At 38.9% G+C, this 6,264-nt stretch overlaps 1 pseudogene; it reads right to left on the reverse strand.

Annotated features, from left to right (window-relative positions):
* Positions 1-504: 504 nt before the first annotated feature.
* LOC127144474 (ATP synthase subunit a-like) lies at positions 505-2,848 on the reverse strand (annotated as a pseudogene).
* Positions 2,849-6,264: the final 3,416 nt, after the last annotated feature.

The raw sequence follows: 6,264 nt of genomic DNA on the forward strand, positions 1-6,264 counted from the left end.
CAACTCCTTACTCTGCCTTGCCTTCAATGTCTTGCCGTAGGTGATGACTTCAGAGTTGTTGAGTTCCGACCTTCAAACCAAAAATCATTCTCCTTTCTACGCATCGTCGAAAAGCCATCCTTTAGAGATGCCACTCCACTGTTGCGAAACCACATAATGCATTATCCTCTTCTTTCTGGATGTTGAACCTGTTGGGGAATCGAGCAAATTCACCTTTTTGAGGCTCTGGGCGATGAGCTGACTCTTGAAGTTAACCCTTTTCTTTTGCTTATTCTTTCTTTGAGAGTTCCTGGGGATGGAGATATAGGGAAAGATTGATTTTTCAGAGTAGATATGAAAATAGAATGAATAATGATGACACTTTCGATCTCTCCTTCTCCAAACTTCCTAGAACAAGAAAATAGGAAAATCAAACAGATAAAGAAAGTAGAACATAAATTAAACATAAAAAATAACTAGATCATAAATGAAAAAATAGGTACTCGTTAGTTTTTTGGAGTTCTGTTTGTTGGTTGGTTGGTTCTTCCTCATGTAAGCTTTTACATCTGGTTCTTGTGACACCTGAAGGAAATTCAAGTCAGGCTTGCCCCGAACCCTTACCTTTAAGCGAGTGAAAGGATAGGAATGTGTGTAGACTACAAAGATATGAGGCTAGTCCCAAGGATGATTACCCTTGAGATCTCATCGATATCCTGGTCGACTACACAGTCTGGTGAGCTGGATTCCCATCTTTCTAGGGTTTGAGGGTATAATTGTGGATGGATCCTAAGCACATAACTCCGACTGCGTTGACTATTTACTACACCCTAGGGACTAGATTTTTGACAGTGTCATGCCCTTCGACCTTAATAAGGCAGGTGCTACTTACCAAAGCAAAGAGTAGACATCAATGAGAGAATTCTCAAGTCCTATGAGCGAGGAGAGGGGGACAAAGCAGCGAGACTAAAAGGAGAGGGTCATGTGCCTGTATTTAAGAATTGAGCGTTTTACGAATTCCTTGAACAACTCAAAGCTAGTCTTCTTGAGCAGCTAAATAGCCTTCACCTAATCTTAAGGGCTCCTTCTAAGAATAAGGAATAAATCCTTTTGGTTAAAACTCCTAACGGAGCCTCTCCTTTATGTTTGGAGTCAAGTTATTTCAAAAAAGAAAGGGCTCCTTCCTAATAAGGATAATGTTTTTCGCTTTGCCCCTCTCCTTATCATTTGGAGTCGAATTATTTCATAATGCACTCCCACCTAAGAATAATAAGGGACAATGACTTTCGCTCTCAAATTCTTTGATAATTCTTTGATCCTTTATTTTGAGTTGAGTTATTTCATAATGCACTCTTGAACAGTCATTTCGCTCCACGCCTTACGGAGCCTCGCTTTTGTTCAATTATAAATACAGATCGAGATCGTAGAAAGATGAGCTTGTGATATAGCTACACCTGATTCCAAACCGGTTAATGCAAGAACTATAAATAAAGGACTAGGATCTCCTATGAAATAGAGAAGATTATTCATACATAGCATAGTCCAAGCGAACCCACTTAAAATCTTTACTGAACTATAACCGGCCATCATATTAGCAAATAAACGTATTCATGAACTTAATGCGCGAAAACAATGAGGGATTAGCTCAAGGAGTACTAAAAAAGGTGCTAATGGCATTGGGACTCCTGCGTGTAACAAAAAACTAAAATAAAGAAGCCCATTTCTTTGAAATCCCACTATAATATTACCAATAAAAAGAGAAAATGAGAGACCCAAAGTAATGAGAAAATGACTTGTCACTGTGAAGCTATAAGGTATCATACCCTGGGGATTATGAAATAACGAAAAAGTCAAAGTGATCGAGATGCGAGGGAAAAACTTTTGTTTCACATTTCCAAAAAGACCACCTATTTCTTCATTTACCAGGTTCGGGTGGAATTCATAAATAAGCTCTACCAAGGATTGCCAAGCATTTGGTACTGAGTTTCCTCCTCCATTCTTAGTAGCAAAGTGAAGCAGAAGTAGGACCAAACTGAGAGTGAGCAGCATAAACAAAGATGGATTTGTGAATGAGAAATAAAAGTTTCCTATATGCATAAGAATCAATGGGAGAATGGAAAATTGCTCAAGTGGGCTGTTGAGTGTCAGAGTCATAAATACTTTTCATTTCATCCCTGTAGTTCCACTTCTTTCAAGAAAAAGGAAGAAAGACTTGTCGGAAATTGCCGTTTGGGTTGGTCTAACCAAGAAAGGCATGGGATGGACATTGCTTGAGATAAGTTAAGACTGATCTATATATAAAGAGACGCTTTTTTTAAGAAGAGTTCGAGTCATAAGGTTCATTGTAAGTCCCAACATCAGAAGAACGAGCATTTTTTGGACTAGTCCGCTTCCCATTACTCGACTCAGGCTATTATCTGGTCCTCTTGAATGTGGAATCCTTTTTTTCTAGTGGAATGACGAACGAACTCATATTTCATTGAGCCTCTTTCTCTCTTTTTAGTCGATCCCTTTTTCATTAATTCAGCTTGAATCTTGGACTCCTTTCAGTCGAGCGTTCTCTTTCAAGTATAATGACTTTCTTTTCTCAAATTCTTTGAGCCTTCGGACACTCCGAAGGAATCTGAAATCCATATGAATACGAATGAGATCAAAAAGGCCATCATTAGAGCAAACAATGCAATAGCTTCAGTTAGAGCAAAGCCCAAAATTGCATAACCAAATGATTGTTTAGCCAATGATGGATTTCGCACCACGAAATGGATCAAAGAACTGAAGACGTTTCCAATACTGACAGTAGCTCCCGCTGAAGCAATTGTAGCAACTCTGGCACCCATTGATTTTGCACCTTCTAACATCTCAAATTCTTTGATCCTCATGCTTTTTGATTGAAAAAAGATGAAAAGATAACCAGGAGGCAAGGAAGAAGAAGAAAATCAAGCCTAAAGAAGAGACAAAAGTGGAATCAACTCTAAGCTTATCAAGGCAATGAACAAGGGCTCACATTAAGCTATCACTTAGACCTTTGTTTTTAGAACATATTAATATGGATAGAAAAGAGGAGCGAAAGCGGCTCGAATTTCAGGAGAGGAGTCGTAGATAGGAGTCTGAAGAAGGGGTTAGTGAAATTTTCTTTGTTGCACTCCTTTTAATTTGAAGGATAAGGACTTTCACTTTCATTCAACTTCTACTCCGCCTCTCCTTTCAGATTCATATGGATTCAATTAAGGGTTTTTCTATAGGTTATGAAATAACACGACAGATAAGGATCAAAAAATTATCTCAGAATTTGAAAGCGAATTCCTTCCTTATCCAATTAGAATGAACCCTCAAGAAAATAAGGAGAGGGGCGAAGCCACTCAACTGAGGTTAGGAAGGAGAGGGGTAAAGCGAATTCCTTATCAAAGAATTTGAGAAATCCATATTCAAACCGGATTAGTGGAATTTCATGAGTTGCACTCCTAATAAGGGATAAGGAAGGAGTTTCGCTTTCAAATTCTTTGAACCTCTCATCATTTTGAGTCGAATTATTTCATAACCTCCAGACAGGTTAATATAGATATAAATCAGTCCTTCGGACTAGTCCTCCAGACGTGAAGAAGAAGATCGATTGTGAATATGGATATAAACAAAGATTGAGGGCCTCCCGTAGAAGGAGTCATTCAATGGATTATGAACCCGTCCTCTAAACCTCTTTGATCCTAACAGAGGTCTCGACTGAAAAGAGAGTGAGGAGTATGAGAGAAAGAAGCGAAGCAAATACTCGTGCAAGTGCTGAAGCCGAGCAATATTCTATTTGGGCTTAAAGGAAGTGAAAGGAAGATAGGCTTTCTTTTACTAAAAACCTCAAAATAATCGAAAAGCCTAGCCTTCTACGCCCTCTTCATTCTTTCCCTCATTCCTTTGATCTTAGACATCTCACTTGGAATCCTTATTCATTCTTTTCGATCTTGTACTGAGGCTTCACACCAACCCAATCTCGACGAAAAAAACGAACTTATTGCAACTAGATCAAAAATCGGCAACGTGAACAACTCCTTTCTTGGAACTAATGAATAAGAGGCAAGGTGTTTACACTATATAGAAAGAAAGAAATTTGCCTATGAAACAAAATAGACACATGGTAGATAAGGAAAGGGGCAACGATTTGGAATGAAATAGTTTACAAGGCCACCAAAGTTGGAAGAATCGATCTTGCCGCATCTGATGATTCTAGCGCAGTCATAAGAATAGGTCAAGTGGGAATTTCTTCGAGTTTGAGGTTTTAGCACCAAAGCTATAGAAGCACATCTTTCCGATGCTAAGCGTGCAAAAGGCACTAAAAGGACATAATATCTAAAACACCAACCATCACTACCATAGGGCTAGTGTGATCAATCCTCCCACCTCTAACTCCTATCACGTGTCAACAAGCAAGTTGGGTGCTCTCCCTTAACGTGGTAGGACTAGCAGGCCTTGACCTTGGCTGATGAAAATGAAAAAAGGCATCGCAAAAATCTGAATTGAGTAAAAAACGAGATTTGAACAAGATAGTAATCTTTGGAAGACTCTTGATATCTGATAGCAATAGGTTTTGATACTAGTATAGTCATATGGAGAGTGGAATTTTGGATTTAGTGGATCAAATCAGTGGAATTCACAAGTCGAAGGTTCAAAGAATGATCGAAGCGACTTCATTTTTTAGTTGACTTTCTTTATTGAAAGTTGAACTCCTCTTCTTATCAATCGAGCCTCTATCTGAAATTCTAAGTCAAAGAATTCGAGTTCACATTTCTCTTTTTACTCAACTTCTTCCTTTGCTTTGGTCTGAGATCCAACGAGAACCCTTATGACAACAATTCCCTAGGCCTCATATTATTCACTCTTATTAGAGCATGGAAAGGCAAACTCAAAGGAGAATGATGTGGACTTTTTTATGATTCCAAAATCCTACACCACTATGGATGATTCATCAAAGTATAAGGTCCATTGCCCATCTTCTAATCTTGCATTCCAGATCACCAGAAATTTTTTAAGAAAGCTCGATTTTTTGATGGGGTAGTAGATCTGCATTTGCCCCTTTATCGCATCCTTGATCGCAAAAAAAGGACTCTATCTCCAATTCTGAGAGTTGTCACAACCAGCGCGCTGCCCTTCCCAATAGAGCTAGCCTTGACAACAAGTACTGCTACGTGGGCGGATTAGCCCAACCTACTTTATGCGTCAGAATATAATGTCTAAACTTTTTAGCTGCATAGAAATATATAAATGCTAAACTCTTTTTCTCTGCTTTAGTGTATAAGGCTTCAGCTACTATCTTCTTGCAATGGTCCTTCTATTTCATCTAATGGCCTTTCTAAGGGGACATCTATGATTTCATCCAATGGTCCTTCTATTTCAAATACAGGAAAGGGTTTTTCAAAAAAATTGACTGTAATAAGGCTCAAACTCAAAAGGAGACATGAACTTACTAAAATCAAAGGAAGAAGACGGAAAAGGAGGAAGTGCAAGATGAGGAGCAATCATAAACGAGAGAAGTGAGAGGGCCCCCAATGAAAAAAAGAAAGAATATGAGGCACAACTACTAATAGGATACTACAATGAGCGCCACACACTACACTCACTTTTATCTATTCTCTTGTTCGTATAAAAAAATATAGTTTCAGGATTTTGGCTATAATCTAAACCTATCTTCGAATTTCCTCACAAAGATATTGCAACCGATCGAGATTGAGGACTCAAAGTCAAAGCAACTCATATGCGCCAAAAGGCCTAATGAACTTTTTGGTCCACATTATTATAAGAAAAGGTATGAAAGCACTCAAATCTTCGCAGGGCTCTTTTTGAGTCATAAAAGGATGAAATGTGAAACCATAAAGTCAGAAATGATAGAGGAACCCCACCTCATAAATTTCTTGTCCTTGTATTCTCTCTTTAGGGAGACTGAATCATGATCGGCTGTTAGAGTCAACCTACTAGTCAGAGGAAAGCCGTCAGTCATCAGTCTCAGTTTTGGGATCGAGCAGAGGAGCAAAGCAACTTAACTTAATAGGATTTATGTCCCCATATGGCAACACTTTGAGAGGAACCCCAGAGATAGGGATTGGATAGGAATCTATCCCAGTTTCTAAAGAAGGTAATTACATAATATTTAAAGAGAAACCATAAGAGAAAGCAGAAGCTAGACAAGGTAGTGCGAACAAGAAATCTTGGGTTAGGCCCCATTGCAGCTTAGAAAGCGTCTTCAATCGGGAGTCAAAAAGCCCTTCCTTTGTTCGATGAGGGGGGAGAGGAGTGGTTTGAGTCTGA

Source organism: Cucumis melo, chromosome 12 (genome assembly GCF_025177605.1).
Source record: "Cucumis melo cultivar AY chromosome 12, USDA_Cmelo_AY_1.0, whole genome shotgun sequence".
In the NCBI taxonomy this organism is placed as follows: Eukaryota; Viridiplantae; Streptophyta; class Magnoliopsida; order Cucurbitales; family Cucurbitaceae; genus Cucumis; species Cucumis melo.